Source organism: Salvelinus namaycush, chromosome 7 (genome assembly GCF_016432855.1).
Source record: "Salvelinus namaycush isolate Seneca chromosome 7, SaNama_1.0, whole genome shotgun sequence".
NCBI classification, from domain to species: domain Eukaryota; kingdom Metazoa; phylum Chordata; class Actinopteri; order Salmoniformes; family Salmonidae; genus Salvelinus; species Salvelinus namaycush.
This window is the reverse complement of record NC_052313.1, coordinates 43472386-43489767: the sequence shown is the minus strand read 5'-3', so window position 1 is coordinate 43489767 and position 17382 is coordinate 43472386. Positions and strand designations below refer to the sequence as shown.

Here is a 17382-nt window from a genome sequence, read left to right as displayed (position 1 = left end):
TATGTTGACTAGGACGTTACTTTAGCTAATATGGGGACAAAGATGTAGGCTGTGTGCAGTGGTTTTTATATGATTTGGTTGAAATGTTTTTTTGCATGGTCACATACAGCTGATGTTCTCTGCATTGAAAAGGTGAGAGGAGGAGAGTGCATAGATGCGAGAAGGAATACAACGTGGCTGCTATGAAAGTGAACTGTGTTTCCATGTGATCAGGGTTGTATTCATTCCACTGATTCTGTTGAAAAACGTTTCTTAAACAGAAGCAAACGAAACGGGGATAAAAATACCTGAATTTATCCAATAGAAACTCTCGTTTGCAACTGTTGGACTGATGATTACACCCTTGATAAGCTAGATGCAGGCAAGAGTGTGCAAGGCGGTATTGAACGTGTCACTGTCTGTCCATGTGTCACTGTCTGTCACCTTTTCGCTCAACCTTTGCACACCTGCGTTGTAAACTTTCATTCATAGGCTAGGTTATAGCAACCTCATGATGGGTATAGGGAAAATTTTAGTATCATGTAATAGCCTAAACCTATTGATGTTACATTGAACTGGGTGAATGGAATATGAATGACAGTCAACCAATATGCTGTAAAAGAAACAAGGCCCCCATCATCGTGAGTGGCATTGACCGCCACTGATGGCAGGTAATGCTGTAAAACACTTGAACAGTAAACGGCTGAATGCTCTAGTATACACTGTACTGGGAGTCCTGAAAGGCCTTGCTGCGAACATAACCACATCCATCCAGCTCCATCCTGGTTTGGGATTTATGACTTTTTCAAGTGTATGGTCCCTCGTGTTTATGACCTTCCCTAGAGAGAGAGGGAGAGAGAGAGAAAGGAGGTAGACAAATAGAGGGAGAGATGGAGGAAGGAGGATGGAGGAAAAAGGGAGAACACATGGGATATATATCAAAACAGTTTAGAAGGCATGGTTCAAGTATATAAATATATTTCACATATTTATTTGACTGTTTTAGCACCTAGCAACAAACGTCAATATCCTAGCAACTAATTAACTTAAAAATATACAGTACCAGTCAAAAGTTTGTACACACCTACTCATTCAAGGGTTTTTCTTTATTTTTTACTATTTTCTACAGTGTAGAATAATAGTGAAGACATCAAAACTATGAAATAATACATATCGAATCATGTAGTAACCAAAAACATGTTAAACAAATCAAAATATATTTTAGATGTTATATTCTTCAAAGTAGCCAACCTTTGCCTTGATGACAGCTTTGCACACTCTTGGCGTTCTCTCAACCAGCTTCATGAGGAATGCATTTCTAATAGTCAATAAGGAGTTCCCACATATGCTGAGCACTTGTTGGCTGCTTTTTCTTCACTCTACGGTCCAACTCATCTCAAACCATCTCAAATGGGTTGAGGTCAGGTGATTGTGGAGGCCAGGTCATCTGATGCAGCACTCCATCACTCTCCTTCTTGGTCAAATAGCCCTTACACAGCCTGGAGGAGTGTTTTGGGTCATTGTCCTGTTGAAAAACAGATGGGATGGCGTATCGCTGCAGAATGCTGTGGTAGCCATGCTGGTTAAGTGTGCCTTGAATTCCAAATAAATCACAGACAGTGTCACCAGCAAAGCACCCCCACATCATCACACCTCCTCGTCCATGCTTCATGTTGGGAACCACACATGCGGAGATCATCCGTTCACCTACTATGCATTTCACAAAGACACGGCGGTTGGAACCAAACATCTCAAATTTGGACTCATCAGACCAAAGGAAAGATTTCCACCAGTCTAATGTCTGTTGCTCGTGTTTAGTGGCCCAAGCAAGTCTTTTCTTCCTTTAGTGGGGTTTCTTTGAAGCAATTCAACCATGAAGGCCTGATACACGCAGTCTCCTCTGAACAGCTGATGTTGAGATGTGTCTGTTACTTGAACTCTGGGAAGCATTTATTTGGGCTGCAATTTCTGAGGCTGGTAACTCTAATGAATGTATCCTCTACAGCAGAGGTAACTTCCTTTCCTGTGCCCGTCCTCATGAGAGCCAGGTTCATCATAGCGCTTGATGGCTTTTGCGACTGCACTTGAAGAAACGTTCAAAGTTCTTGAAATTTTCCGCATTGACTGACCATGTCTTAAAGTATTGACGGACTGTCATTTCTCTTTGCTTATTTGAGCTATTCTTGCCATAATATGGACTTGGTCTTTTACCAAATAGTGTTATCTTCTGTATACCAACCCTACCTTGTCACAACACAACTGATTGCCTCAAACGCATTAAGAAGGAAAGATATTCCACAAATTAACAAGGCACACCTGTTAATTTAAATGCATTCCAGGTGACTACCTCATGAAGCTGGATGAGAGAATGCCAAGAGTGTGCAAAGCTGTCATCAAGTCAAAGAGTAGCTACTTTGAAGAATCTCAAAAATAAAATATATTTTGATTTGTTTAACACTTTTTTGGTTACTACACGATTCCATGTGTTATTTCATAGTTTTGATGTCTTCACTATTATTCTACACTGTAGAAAATAGTAAAAATAAAGAAAAACCTTGGAATGAGTAGGTGTGTCCAAACTTTTGACTGGTACTGTACGTTTAATGGACACAATCTATTTTACAATAGTTACATTTTGTTTGTTTTTAGTCCTGTCCTTCCGCTACCCTCAACCCCTCCCAACTATCTCTTAGCACTATCCATATTGGATTTCTATTTTCCATATTTATTTTTTTACTGTGCTGTGATTCTTCACAAAAGTTCTGAACCTTTTTATTCACATAGTTTCTACAGATTGTAAATTAAATATTAGTTTTTTTCTAAAAATATTATATTATTAATCGATTGACTATGACTTTTCAAACCACCCAGTTTTGCTATCTGCAGCATTAGCTCCAGGTAAATGTTGCAATTCTTCCGCCATTCCTGGACCTGTGACCATAAACAAGCTACATATAGACAGTACCAAATTGAATGATCTAGGTTGTATCCCCCATATACAGTGCCTTCAGAAAGTATTCACACCCCTTGATTATTTTCCCACATTTTGTTAGGTTACAGCCTTATTCTAAAATTGATTTAAAAAACATTTCCATCAATCTACACACAATACCCCATAATGACAATGCAAAAACTGTAAAATAAAATAAAAATAAAAAATCTGCTAATTTATTGAAAATAAAAAACTGAAATATCACATTTATATAACGACTCAGACCCTTTACTCAGTATTTTGTTGAATCACCTTTGGCAGCAATTACAGCCTTGAATCTTCTTGGGTATGACGCTACAAGCTTGGCACACCTGTATTTGGGGAGTTTCTCCCATTCTTCTCTGCAGATCCTCTCAAGCTCTGTCAGGTTGGATGGGGAGTATTGCTCCACAGCTATTTTCAGGTCTCTCCAGAGATGTTCAATCGGGTTCAAATCCGGGCTCTGGCTGGGCCTCTCAAGGACGTTCAGAGACTTGTCCCGAAGCCACACCTGCATTGTCTTGGCTGTGTGCTTAGGGTCGTTGTCCTGTTGGAAGGTGAACCTTCACCCCAGGTACTGAGCGTTCTGGAGCAGGTTTTCATCAAGGATCTCTCTGAACTTTGCTCCTGTCATGACTTCCGCTGAAGTCGGGTCCTCTCCTTGTTCGGGTGGCGCTCGGCGGTTTCAATTCCCTCAATCACTTGTTGTGTGTGTATTTAACCCTCTGTTCCCCCCATGTCTTTGTGTGGGATTGTTTATTGTAAGTGCTTGTGCACGTGTTTATTGGTGCGCAATGGGTTTTTGTACCCAATATCTTGTTATTTTTATGCCGTTGGTTTTGCTATTAAACTGCTCCGGCTATTACCAAGTTCTGCTCTCCTGCGTCTGACTTCCCTGCCACCGGTTACGCACCCCTTACAGCTCCGTTCATCTTTGCCTCGATGCTGACTAGTCTCCCAGTCCCTGCCGCTGAAAAACACCTCCACAGCATGCTGCTGCCACCACCATGCTTCACTGTAGGGATGGTGCCAGGTTTCATCCAGACATTATGCTTGGCATTCAGGCCAAAGAGTTTCATCAGACCAGAGAATCTTGTTTCTCATGGTCTTTGAGTCTTTAGGTGCCATTTGGCAAACTCCAAGCGGGCTGTCATGTGGTGTCCGTCTGGGCACTCTACCATAAAGTCCTGATTGGTGGAGTGCTGCAGAGATGGTTGTCCCTCTGGAAGTTCCTCCCATTTCCACAGAGGAACTCTAGAGCTCTGTCAGAGTGACCATCGGGTTCTTGGTCACCTCCCTGAGCAAGGCCCTTCTCCCCCAATTGCTCAGTTTGGCCGGGCGGCCAGCTCTAGGAAGAGTCTTGGTGGTTCCAAACTTCTTCCATTTAAGAATGATGGAGGCCACTGTGTTCTTGGGGACCTTCAATGCTGCAGACATTTTTTGCTACCCTTCCCTAGATCTGTGCCTCAACACAATCCTATCTCGGAGCTCTACAGACAATTACTTCGACCTCATGGCTTTTTTTCTCTGACATTGTTATGGGATTTTTATGAATAATGACTAAATTATGTGTACATTTGACTTAGAATTATAACTAAACAGAATACTATTATGTTACTGTATGGATGTATGAATCTTATTATAATCATAAGGCTGAATATAATGTGTGTAATTGTAATCAAGAATTGGAACAAGGAATGTCTGTTCCTTGTTAGAAAGAATGGAGTTATCATCAGACAGGCTGGAATGATGTGTTCCTTACAGGAAATTCCATCTCTACCCAGGGAGGGAAGAGACCTTGGGCTGGTTGTAGATTGTTTAACAGGTGGCAGACAATGTAAGGAGGCTGTGAACTGTATTGCCATTGTATCCGAGAGGAGGAAGGACATTTTAAAACCTATGACATCATTATTATTATATAACCTGATGTAAATTGTACTATGGTCAGTACTCTCGAGAATAAACGCTATTGATTGATTGATTTTGAGACTGGTTCTGTCCATTATATGCAAATAAGTATCTTACAAATTCTTATGAATGGGCAGAGTGTTTTAATTGAACATATAGGAATTAAATTCCTTTAACAGACATGCACTGTCAACTGTGGGTCCTTATATAGACAGCTGGGTGCCTTTCCAAATCATGTCCAATCAATTGAATTTACCACAGGTGGACTCCAATCAAGTTGTAGAAACATCTCAAGGATGATCAATGGAAACAGGAGTCTCATAGCAAAGGATCTGGTTACTTATGTAAATTCAAAAAAAATAAAAATGTTTTAGCTTTGTCATCATGGGGTATTGTGCGTAGTTTGCTGATGTTAAAAAAAAATACATTTTAGAATACGGCTGTAATGTAACAAAATGTGGAAAAAGTCAATGGGTCTGAATACTTTAAGAAGGCACTGTATATAACATTCTATTGGTTGCAAGAATTTTGTATAATAATTTACATTGGGAAATTCTAAGTTTTGAATCTGGCATCGTTTTGCGTATCAATTCGCAAACCATGTGCCATGGAATCGGTACATCGAAAATCTCATCCCAACGACTTTGCAATCTATATGGCAGAACTGTCATTTTTTTGGTACTTAAATGAAACTGGTATATATTTTTATTTATCACAATTTTCTTTAACCAATTTTGGTCTTTAATGCAGGGCTGACAGACAAGTTCCTTACTTTTCCCCCTTCCACTTGCCTCTTCCATTTTTGCGGTAATGCTGCAATTAGTTGGTTGTAATTTTGGGTAGAGCAGACATTTTCATATATTTTTGTTAGCTGCATGTGTGACAACTCCACCAGTCCTATTTATGATAGAATTTACAAAGAGTATACTTTTTTTTTTAATGTATAGAAAAATTATGTTTTTTTTAATCAATTAGTATATTTGAGTTTAACCACAATATTTATTGTATTATTTGTTCTGTTGTTTCTGGTGGATTAAACTGAAATTGCAACCAACTTTCTATGGCTTGTTTTAAAAGTAGTGATATTTTTTGAGATTATTTTGTTTGCAACCTCTCACTTTCAGTTATTTGAAATCTGAATAAAGGGAAAAAGGCCATTCTTGAACATGGGGTGAGACTGTCACGTTCGTCGTAACATTTAAGTGAGGAGGACCAAGGCGCAGCGTGATAACAATACATTATTCTTTAATGAAGACGAAAACGAAACGAACACTATACAAACTAATCAAAACAACAAACGTGAAGCTATACAAACAATAAGTGCAGACACTGGCAACTTACACATAGACAATCACCCACAACCTACCTAATGACTATGGCTGCCTAAATATGGCTCCCAATCAGAGACAACGATAGACAGCTGTCTCTAATTGAGAACCAATCTAGGCAACCATAGACTTACATAAACACCTACAATGAACACAACCCCATGAACTCTACAAACACCCCCTAGACAATACAAACACCCTAGACGAGACAAAAACACACAAACATCCCCCATGTCACACCCTGACCTAACTAAAATAATAAAGAAAACAAAGATAACTAAGGCCAGGGCGTGACAGAGACATTTTTACTAATTTGCTAGCGAAGCAGTTTGGATTTAAGTATAACTTTTGTTTGACTGATGCCTTTAGTGAGAGGTCTAATGCTTTAATATTTAATCATTTCTGCAGTCTGAATTCATATTCATTATATAAATAGGCCCTTTTTATTTGGTCTGGCTTGCCGTTCCAAATCAAATGGAATATTCTTTGCTCAAATAATTTCAAAAACAGGTCGCTAGGTGTAAGCAAGACCATAAGCAGATAGGTAAACTGGAATATAACTAAGGAGTTATTCAGAATGATTTTTCCACAAAAAAAAAGTTGTATTTTTTGCGATTCAATACTTAATATAGTACACATTTGGTTTTAATCCAGAGGTTAGAAAAAGTATCTAGATCCTCCCTCATCTTAAATGGCACGACCGCCACTGATTGATGTTTAAAATTAAGGTTTCAGTATGAAATATCCTTTATAGATTTTTTTTACACACTTTAATTTATTTGAATATGTCAGTATTGTAAATGTTTTGCCGCCAAACTGGTGGCTGTAGTGAAAAAGTCATTAGTTGGAAGAGTAACAGAGTTAATTGAAAATAATGCCATTATTGATTAGATCCTTTTATCCTTAATTAGACTATTTTCTCTTGGAACTATTTGATCTATCTACTAGAAACTCATGGACAATATGGACACAAATTTAAAAAAAAATATACTTTATATATGAATATTTTTTTTAAGTATAAATGACCAAAGTTACCATACATTGCCATAGATTACCTGGTAATTACCATTATTACCTAAGATGCCGTCATTTTGGTAAATTACTAGTAGGTTTGCAATACTAACCCTGACCGTACTGTTGACTTGTTTGGCCTATCTCAATGTGACCATTCAGGACCAAGACTCAGGAACCATCACCAGCACCAGCCCAACATAGAGAGGCACTGACCAGACTGCACAGAACTAACCTCCGAGACTCAGGACACTGGAGAACAGCCACCAACAGAAGAGAGAAGTATTCTCTTTCAGACACTACTCAGTCATGCCTCTACTGTTGTATGTACACTCTACCAATCAAAGAAATTGCTAACAAGTAGCCCACCGATAAACAGTTCACCCAACCCTTCAATGAGGGAATGCTTCTGAATTTTGCATGTGGTTATGAGTCGTTATACAGTAGATTAAGATTCCTTAGAGACCTTGGCTTTGCATGTAAAATCCTAGTGTTTCTGGCATGAAATGATTTGTATTACAACCTCCCTATCTCCGACAAATAGACAATAACTGAGTGTTAATACATTTTTTAAATAAAAAAGTGATATTATTTTACGTTTTAATTGGCTGAAGATATTGTGTCTCAACTCTCATGTACTGTAAATGCTGTACATACATTTTGTCAATAATTTATGTCTACAGTGGTTTATTTGTATGTATACTGTGTTTGTTCTTTCCAATTCACCCTTTAAAAAACTGACATACCCTGTATAGAGATGTATAAGTAGATTCCATGTCAAAAAGTGTCGTGTCTGTGCATATTTTATACTGTATGGTTCAAAAGTCCATAGTTATACACCAGAGAAAATGAACAACCATTGTGTTTCTATTGACATGGTAGCTTGTTTGGTGTGCAAACAAAAGGTTAGCTAGTGAAACACAGGTCTCCTGGGGACGTGTGGAAATACAAACACACACACCACCCGGCAACGCAGTCTGTCAGCGTTCTATACCCATGGTGCATGGCGTCACACTTATTCCCATTCAACCCAACCGACTGGGTCTCTGTGTTTCTGCCTGTCTAAATACAGAATGTGTGCACATGCATCTGAATATGACTCTGCTATGGTCTCTCTCTCTCTCGCTCTCTATTTTATGTCTTTGGGGTCCTTTACCTTTTAATTTTTTATCCTATATGGGAGTTGTTGGTTCACACATTGAAGAAAGCCATCCTTGCTGCTCTTTATGCTAATGCAGATATAATTTGCCGTCTATGGCATGTAACGGTGTAAAACAGTTGTATGAACAGTAAACTGCTGAACGCTCTGGTAAACACTGTACTAGGAGTCTATTTAGTATAAGGAATGAATGGCCTTGCTGTGAACATAACCAACTCTATCCAGCTCCATCCTGGTTCAGGATTAATGACTGTGTTTTAAGACCGTGGTCCCTCTATGCCCCAAACACATTTATGACCTTCCCTAGAGAGACAGAGTGAGAGCAAGAGAGATAAGGCAGAAACATAGAGGGAGAGATGGCAAAAGAGAGGAAGGAAGGAAGGAAGGAAGGAAGGAAGGAAGGAAGGAAGGAAGGAAGGAAGGAAGGAAGGAAGGAAGGAAGGAAGGAAGGAAGGAAGGAAAGAAAGAAAGAAAGAAAGAAAGAAAGAAAGAAAGAAAGAAAGAAAGAAAGAAAGAAAGAAAGAAAGAAAGAAAGAAAGAAAGAAAGAAGGAAGGAAGGAAGGAAGGAAGGAAGGAAGGAAGGAAGGAAGGAAGGAAGGAAGGAAGGAAGGAAGGAAGGAAGGAAGGAAGGAAGGAAAAAGGGAAAACATGGGATGTACAGTTGAAGTTGGAAGTTTACATACACCTTAGAATACATTTAAAATCAGTTTTTCACAATTCCTGACATTTAATCCTAGTAAAAATTCCCTGTCTTAGGTCAGTTAGGATCACCACTTTATTTTAAGAATGTGAAATGTCAGAATAATAGTAGAGAGAATGATTTATTTCAGCTTTTATTTCTTTCATCACATTCCTAGTGGGTCAGAAGTTTACATACACTCAATTAGTATTTGGTAGCATTGCCTTTAAATTGTTTAACTTGGGTCAAACGTTTCGGGTAGCCTTCCACAAGCTCCCCACAATAAGTTGGGTGAATTTTGGCCCATTCCTCCTGACAGAGCTGGTGTAACTTAGTCAGGTTTGTAGGCCTCCTTGCTCGCACATGCTTTTTCAGTTCTGCCCACAAATGTTCTATAGGATTGAGGTCAGGGCTTTGTGATGGCCACTCCAATACCTTGACTTTGTTGTCCTTAAGCCATTTTGCCACAACTTTGGAAGTATGCTTGGGGTCATTGTCCATTTGGAAGACCCATTTGCGACCAAGCTTTAACTTCCTGACTGATGTCTTGAGATGTTGCATCAATATATCCACATAATTTTTCATTCTCATGATGCCATCTATTTTGTGAAGTGCACCAGTCCCTCCTGCAGCAAAGCACCCCCACAACATGATGCTGCCACCCCCGTGCTTCACGGTCGGGATGGTGTCCTTCGGCTTGCAAGCCTCCCTCTTTTTCCTCCAAACATAACAATGGTCATTATGGCCAAACAGTTCTATTTTTGTTTCATCAGACCAGAGGACATTTCTCCAAAAACTACAATCTTTGTACCCATGTGCAGTTGCAAACCGTAGTTTGGCTTTTTTAAGGCGGTTTTCGAGCAGTGGCTTCTTCCTGGCTGAGCGGCCTTTCAGGTTATGTCGATATAGGACTCATTTTACTATGGATATAGATGCTTTTGTACCTGTTTCCTCCAGGATCTTCACAAGGTCATTTGCTGTTGTTCTAGGATTGATTTGCACTTTTTGCACCAAAGTACGTTCATCTCTAGGAGACAGAACGCGTCAACTTCCTGAGCGGTATGACGGCTGCGTGGTCCCATGGTGTTTATACTTGCGTACTATTGTTTGTACAGATGAACGTGGTAGCTTCAGGCATTTGGAAATTGCTCCCAAGGATGAACCAGACTTGTGGAGGTCTACAATTTTTCTTTTGATTTTCCCATGATGTCAAGCAAAGAGGCACTGAGTTTGAAGGTATGCCTTGAAATACATCCACCGGTACATCAATTATATCAATTAGCCTATCAGAAGCTTCTAAAGCCATGACATCATTTTCTGGAATTTTCCAAGCTGTTTAAAGGCTCAGTCAACTTAGTGTACAGCACAGTCAACTTCTGACCCACTGGAATTGTGATACAATGAATTATAAGTGAAATAATCTGTCTGTAAACAATTGTTGGACAAATTACTTGTGTCATGCACAAAGTAGATGTCCTAACCGACTTGCCAAAACTATAGTTTGTTAACAAGAAATTTGTGGAGTGGTTGAAAATCGAGTTTTAATGACTCCAACCTAAGTGTATGTAAACCTCCGACTTCAACTGTATATGAAAGTTTAGACGGCATGGTTAAAATATTAAAATATATTTCACATATTTCTTTAACTATTTTAGCACCTAGCAACTAACTTCAAAATGATAACCGAGCAACTAACTAACTTCAAAATATTTATTTTTAACATTGACCTTATCCTTCACCTGATACCTCCACCTTCGTCCTCTGTTTTTACCACCATGACACAAACCTGTATCCTCATTGGGGAAAAATAATTCTAAATCATTCTACAAGGTCATCTTTGTGACTGAGGAAATATCCAATGTTGATATGTCAAGTTTATGTTACTGTATATATTAACGTTATACTGGTAACTGCCAAAATAATGGAAACATGTGAGTAAACGAGGACTACAAAACCTATTGAAAGCAGGTGCTTCCACACAGGTGTAGTTCCTGAGTTAAGTAAGCAATTAACATGCCATCATACTTAGGGTCATGTACAAAAATGCTGGGCAGGCCATTATTTTGGCAATTATTTTGGGTACCATGGCTATGGATGGCAATGGCAATGCCCCCAACCACAGGGAACGAGTGGTCACTAAATAGTTTGATGAGCATGTAAGCAATGTAAACCAAATGCCATGGCTGTCTAAGTCACCAGATCTCAACCCACTTGAACACTTATGGGAGATTCTGTAGCGGCGCCTTAGACAGTGTTTTACAACCCATCAAGAAAATACCAAATAATGGAATTTCACGTGGAAGAATGGTGTCGCATCCCTCATAGAGTTCCAGACACTTGAAGAATCTATACCAAGGTGCAGTGAAGCTATACTGGCTCATGGTGGCCCAATGCCCTTGGTGTTTCCTTTATTTTGGCAGTTACACATATATTAACGTGTTAACGGAGGCTGTTTCCCAAACACAAAATCTTGTGTGGTTTAGAGGAATTTATTCAAACCAACTCCTCAGAGTCACCTTCAAAGCAGCTCTTGTATGTCTTTTTTTTAAATGGCCCATGTGAAATGTATGTATAAATTAATGATCTGACACCATACTGAGCTGTGGGATTAGCGTTGGCTGAAAGCAGCATGGTGCCCGGAGAGGAATGCTTTATGTTCCCGTTATGTTTGTTACAGAGAGAGTCATTCATTCCTTTCATTATAAAAAATTGCTCTTTTGAGAGAACGCAACATCTGTTAGGGACTCACTAGGCCTGAAGTGTGAGAGGAGAGGAGGACAGATGCTGCCTCTCTACTCCCTTGTTCAGGGCATCAGCATGGTCCTCTACCATTGTAAATGTTGGCTGGTTCGGATAACATTATATTATGGGGTAACATAACATAACACCACATAGCATAACATAAGGGTTTACAAATGAATTCAATGTGGCAGATTGATTGTGGCACAATACAGTTGACAACAGTATGAAAAGAATTGAATCAAATTGTATTTGTCACACGTACCGAATACAAGAGGTGTAGACCTTACAGTGAAATGCTTACTTACAAGCCTAAATAAACTGATGTAAAAAAGAAAAAAAATAGAAAATAGAAAAATAACTACTAATTAAAGAGCAACAATAAAATAACAGTAATGAGGCTACTGTATATACAGGGGCTACCGGTACAAAGTCAATGTGCGGGGCATGTAGGTTTGTGGTCACTTAGAAATTTCCTAATTTTTTAAAGAAAAACACAATTTTTGTCCATTAAAATAACATCAAATTGATCGGAAATACAGTGTAGACATTGTTAATGTTGTAAATGACTATTGTAGCTGGAAACGGATGATTTTTAATGGAATATCTACATAGGCCCATTATCAGCAACCATCACTCCTGTGTTCCAATGGCACGTTGTGTTAGCTATTCCAAGTTTATCATTTTAAAAGGCAAATTTTTCATTAGAAAACCCTTTTGCAATTATGTTAGCACAGCTGAAAACTGTTGTCCTGATTAAAGAAGCAATACAACTGGCTTTTTCTTTTTAGACTAGTTGAGTATCTGGAGCATCAGCATTTGTGGGTTCGATTACAGGCTCAAAATGGCTAGAAACAAAGACCTTTCTTATGAAACTCGTCAGTCTATTCTTGTTCTGAGAAATGAAGGCTATTCCATGCGAGAAATTGCCAAGAAACTGAAGATCTTGTACAACGCTGTGTACTACTTCCTTCACAGAACAGTGCAAACTTTCTCTAACCAGAATAGAAAGAGGAGTGGGAGGCCCCAGTGCACAACTGAGCAAGAGGACAAGTACATTAGAGTGTCTAGTTTGAGAAACAGATGCCTCACAAGTCCTCAACTGGCAGCTTCATTAAATAGTACCCGCAAAACACCAGTCTCAACGTCAACAGCGAAGAGGCAACTCCGGGATGCTGGCCTTCTAGGCAGAGTTCCTCTGTCCTGTGTCTGTGTTCTTTCGCACATCTTAATCTTTTCTTTTTATTGGCCAGTCTGAGATATGGCTTTTTCTTTGCAACTCTGCCAAGAAGGCCAGCATTCCGGAGTCACCTTATCACTGTTGATGTTGAGACTGGTGTTTTGCGGGTACTATTTAATGAAGCTGCCAGCTGAGGACTTGTGAGGCGTCTGTTTCTCAAACTAGACACTCTAATGTACTTGTCCTCTTTGCTTTTCTTTCAAAAACAAGGACATTTCTAAGTGACTCCAAACTTTTGAACGGAGTGTACATGTAGGTGGAGGGGTGATAGATGCATAGATAATGAACAGAAAGTAGCAGCAGAGTAAAAAGGGGGGAGGGGTTCAATGCAAATAGACCGGGTAGCTATTTATTAGCTGTTCAGGAGTCTCATGGCTTGGGGGTAGAAGCTGTTAAGTAGCCTTTTGGACCTAGACTTGGCGCTCCGGTACCGCTTGCTGTGCGGTAGCAGAGAGAACAGTCTATGACTAGGGTGACTGGAGTCTTTGGCAATTTGACACTCTGGGGGTGTCAAATGGGGGGGGGGGGGGTGCTCGGCCCTCCTTTTTCTGTAGTCCACAATCATCTCCTTTGTCTTGATCATGTTGAGAGAGAAGTTGTTATCCTGGCACCACACTGCCAGGTCTCTGACCTCCTCCCTTTAGGCTGCCTCATCGTTGTCAGTGATCAGGCCTACCACTGTTGGGTAATCGGCAAACTTAATGATGGTGTTGGAGTCATGCTTGGCCATGCAGTCATGAGTGAACAGGGAGTACAGGAGGGGACTGAGCATGCACCCCTGAGGGGCCTGTCATGCCAAATAATGTCCCCCTCTACGTCACAATGGGATTTGATGAGTTCTAACTTCTGTTGCTAGGGTTGTTGCTAGAACTTGCAACATTCTGACCGGATTACGTAATGAACCAAAGCGTCCATTGCTATGCTGGTTGCTTGATTACCTTGTAGTGGGCGTGAAGGAAGGAGGACACTGGCAGTTCTAGTTGTATTTCACCTCAGAAGTGCCACCTCAATCCGTGCAAATTTGTTACCTCAGAATTGCTCTCCAAGGACTGTTTTTGACAGTGACAACCTTCTGACTACCTGCTGCTTCAGAGGCCCAAAAGACTGGAAAGAGAACACTATTTCTTTCCCATAAATTTGTCTTTATATAAGAAAATATTGTTAAATAGGAATAAATCATTTAAGCTGTTTTTAGATTGATTTTATATTGACATTGCTAGGTACTTATTTACCTCAGCAACACAGTTTTATTTAGCTAACGTTATCTAAGTCAGCTAGCTAACTGTTATTGCTGCTTTCTGTTTATCTAGCTAGCTAACTTATTGTAGCTGCTTTCTGTTTGTATGTAGTTTGCACTTTAATTAATGGCATCTCTCGAGGAGATTTTCTTTTATCTTTCCAACCAGGCAAAGTAATATGAAGGCAGCACTGATCTCGACTAGAGGCGCAACATTCATAGGGGGGCAGATAAATTCACAATTCAGGGTAACGTTAACGTTAAGCTGTTCATTTATATTACTGTTACTGTTAGATAACTGGAAGGATTTATGTACAACCATTTAACAACCATTTTTCATTTAGCTAATGTTAGTTGGTCATCTACATGTCGCTAGCTATACATTTAGTTAAACTGTATGTCTGTCACATTGAGGTGTCTAGCTATAAGTTAACCCTGATCAATCAAATGGATAGGTGTAAACAATTATGGTAACTCCAACTGCCCTTAACTCGGTGTCACTAGATGACAGAGAGAGACCCATACAGAAAGAGAGGGAGGAAGAAAGTGAGAAAGAGAGAGGTGGGAAGAGAGTGAAAGACATAGAAAGAGAAAAAGAGCAGTGCAAATTGACTTTGACTTTAGTATTATAACAGCTCGTCTTCCAACTTGTTAGGCAAGCACGTGTACCTACTGGGGAAGGATGGCCAGCAACACAGGAGGGTGATTTTCACTAAGGAGAAGGAGGACGTGCTGACAGAGATGCATGTTGGACATTTAATATTAAATATGTTTGCATTCATTTCTGTTATCAATCAAGGTGAGACTGAACATCAACAAGGTGCAGGATAAGCAGAAGCAGAGCTACCAGAGGAAAATCAAGAAGGGGACCAAGTGCTTCGACATCCGGGCAAATTACTTGGTTTGGAAGAAGGATGAAAGGAAGGCGAGACCTGGGAAACCTCGCTCCTCTTTCGCTCCTAGCTGTGGTCATCATCCGTTAGGGTTAGGTAAATATAAAAAAATCTCAGATAATAACTATTTGAATTTGCACACAAAATAACCTGAAGCTAGTTTAAGTTTTCCTAACACTGACATTTTTCTCTTTATGTCTTCATAATGGTTACCTCGGTGGAAGCCAACAATCTTCTCCAGTTGGAGCAGTTGGACACTTCCAACTATTCCGTCACACTCCTGGTTAGACAATTTTACAATTGATCATGCTCAAGCTCTTCTGCAGGTGCAGCATTCAGAAGTAGGAGGCTTCCTCGCGGTGGGCGGCAACGCCATGCTGTCAGCAGTACCAACACTGGCCCAGGGGTTTGTCCAGATAGTCAATCTCAAGGCTAACTACTGGGTCACGGTAAGTAACCTTCGCTGAGCGGTAGGTACTGTTAAGGTGTATGACTCCAGTGGTCATAACACCACCCCAGAGTTTCTCTCACAATTGACAGTTCAGTTGCCTAGTTCCTTACTGGTCCTTAACCCCTTCTCCCTAAATATTCATCTTTTGTGTCCAATTCCAAATCAAGTTTTAGGCCAGGGTTGGCATGGAATTGGACATTGGTTTCTAGTTAGTGTTTGCATATCTGGAGGTTCTAGATTTGTGTACGTAATATGGTAGAAGTCTCCCAGAGTCCATTACACAGCAGGGTTGAGTCATCACCATATTACTACACCTATCCCAGCCCCATCAGGTCAAACACTACAAAGATAGAGTAGCGGGTTAAAGCCTTAATTAAAAACAAAATCCTTCTCTTGGCCCATACCTTGATGTGGTGAGAGGGCTTCCAACTAAACCAGGCCCATGTTATTGAACCCCTGACTGAGACTGGCTGCCTGTTGAGAACAAGTGACAGGAAGAACTAGCCACAGCACCTGATTGAACATCTCTTGATTCTGCCTCTTTCCTCTCTCCTCATCCTATAACTCTTTCTCTCCTCTCCCTTCAGACGAAATTCTGTATCTAGTGATGTCTGATTGCCCAACAATCTGACCACTCATCCCATCCCCTCCTCCGTCTCATTACATTGTCTAAAGCTACTGTCATTGTCATGTTGTCATTATCTGCTAATAAAGTTTGCTAGCCGTATCATACTGGGCATATAATATGTAAGATACGCAGATGAACTAAAAACCACTAGCAGTGCAAACACTCAGAACAAAGAGAGCAGCAGTGCCTGGGCTTCACATTCTCCCTCATCAAGTCCCCCATTCCGAGACTGCCTGTTGAGAACAAGTGACAGGCAGGCCCTCCCACCCACACAGCACCCACCTCTTCATTCCACACACCAGAATGAAGTATTTCAGTCTGATTGCAATGTGAGTGTACAAAAAAATGACCTGTGAAAATAAATGAAATGACACAACTGTACCAAAAAACGATCAAAGTTTATGTATTACTTACATTTTTCCAGGATGGTTTTCACAGCTGTTTCATAAGGTGTTCATTCCTGTAAGTTGTAAGGTTTCCTTTGATGGTATGTATTTGTTCCACATTATTCATTGCTGTATCCTAGGACCTACAATAGATACATATATATTCAACCACAATGTTGTACCAATGAGCTATGCGAGATAGAAAGAAATTAAACATAATAGAGGACTACTGAAATTATATTATTTCAGTGTAGACAAGGGAAAGGCAGGATAAAATAAAAACATGACAGCCAGACAAGCCAGTGTATGACTCAAATGGATTTGCATACGAATGGAGTGGAAATTAGCCGACTTCGTGATCTGTAAGGTAAGTGACTTTAATGTGTCAAGCAGATTACACGTTTACACATGGATTTCGTGTTGTAATGTTAACAAGGTACCAAAAAATAGTTAGAATGAATGTTTTCATTTTATTAACTAAACAAAATTTGTTTAAACAGCGAAATTGTCACGGACATCAGCCTTGTTTGCATAGCGATGATGAAAAGAACATCATTTAGGCTATAATGATCTCCAAAATTTTAATCATTAGGTCATCACACTGTTGATATAGCAACGGACGCTAATAGTTTATTGAATCCCATTGTGACGTAGAGGTGGACACTATTTGGCCAGGGGACATTATTTGTCATGACAGGCCCACGCGTTGAGGATCAGCGTGGCAGATGTGTTGTTACCTACCCTTACCACCTGCGGGCGGCCCGTCAGGAAGT

General features: G+C 40.0%; 1 protein-coding gene across 2 annotated transcripts in view; it reads left to right on the top strand.

Annotated features, from left to right (window-relative positions):
- LOC120051266 (anosmin-1-like) overlaps window positions 1-16598 on the top strand; it is a 36897-nt gene extending 20299 nt beyond the window's left edge. Inside the window, exon 15 of one of the 2 annotated variants that reach the window (XR_005477247.1) lies at window positions 15051-16598. The gene's annotated coding sequence lies outside the window, so the exon portion shown is untranslated. Of the gene's footprint in view, window positions 1-7359; window positions 8729-15050 lie in introns of those variants that run through there. The other variant, XR_005477246.1, reaches the window with a different exon arrangement.
- Window positions 16599-17382: the final 784 nt, after the last annotated feature.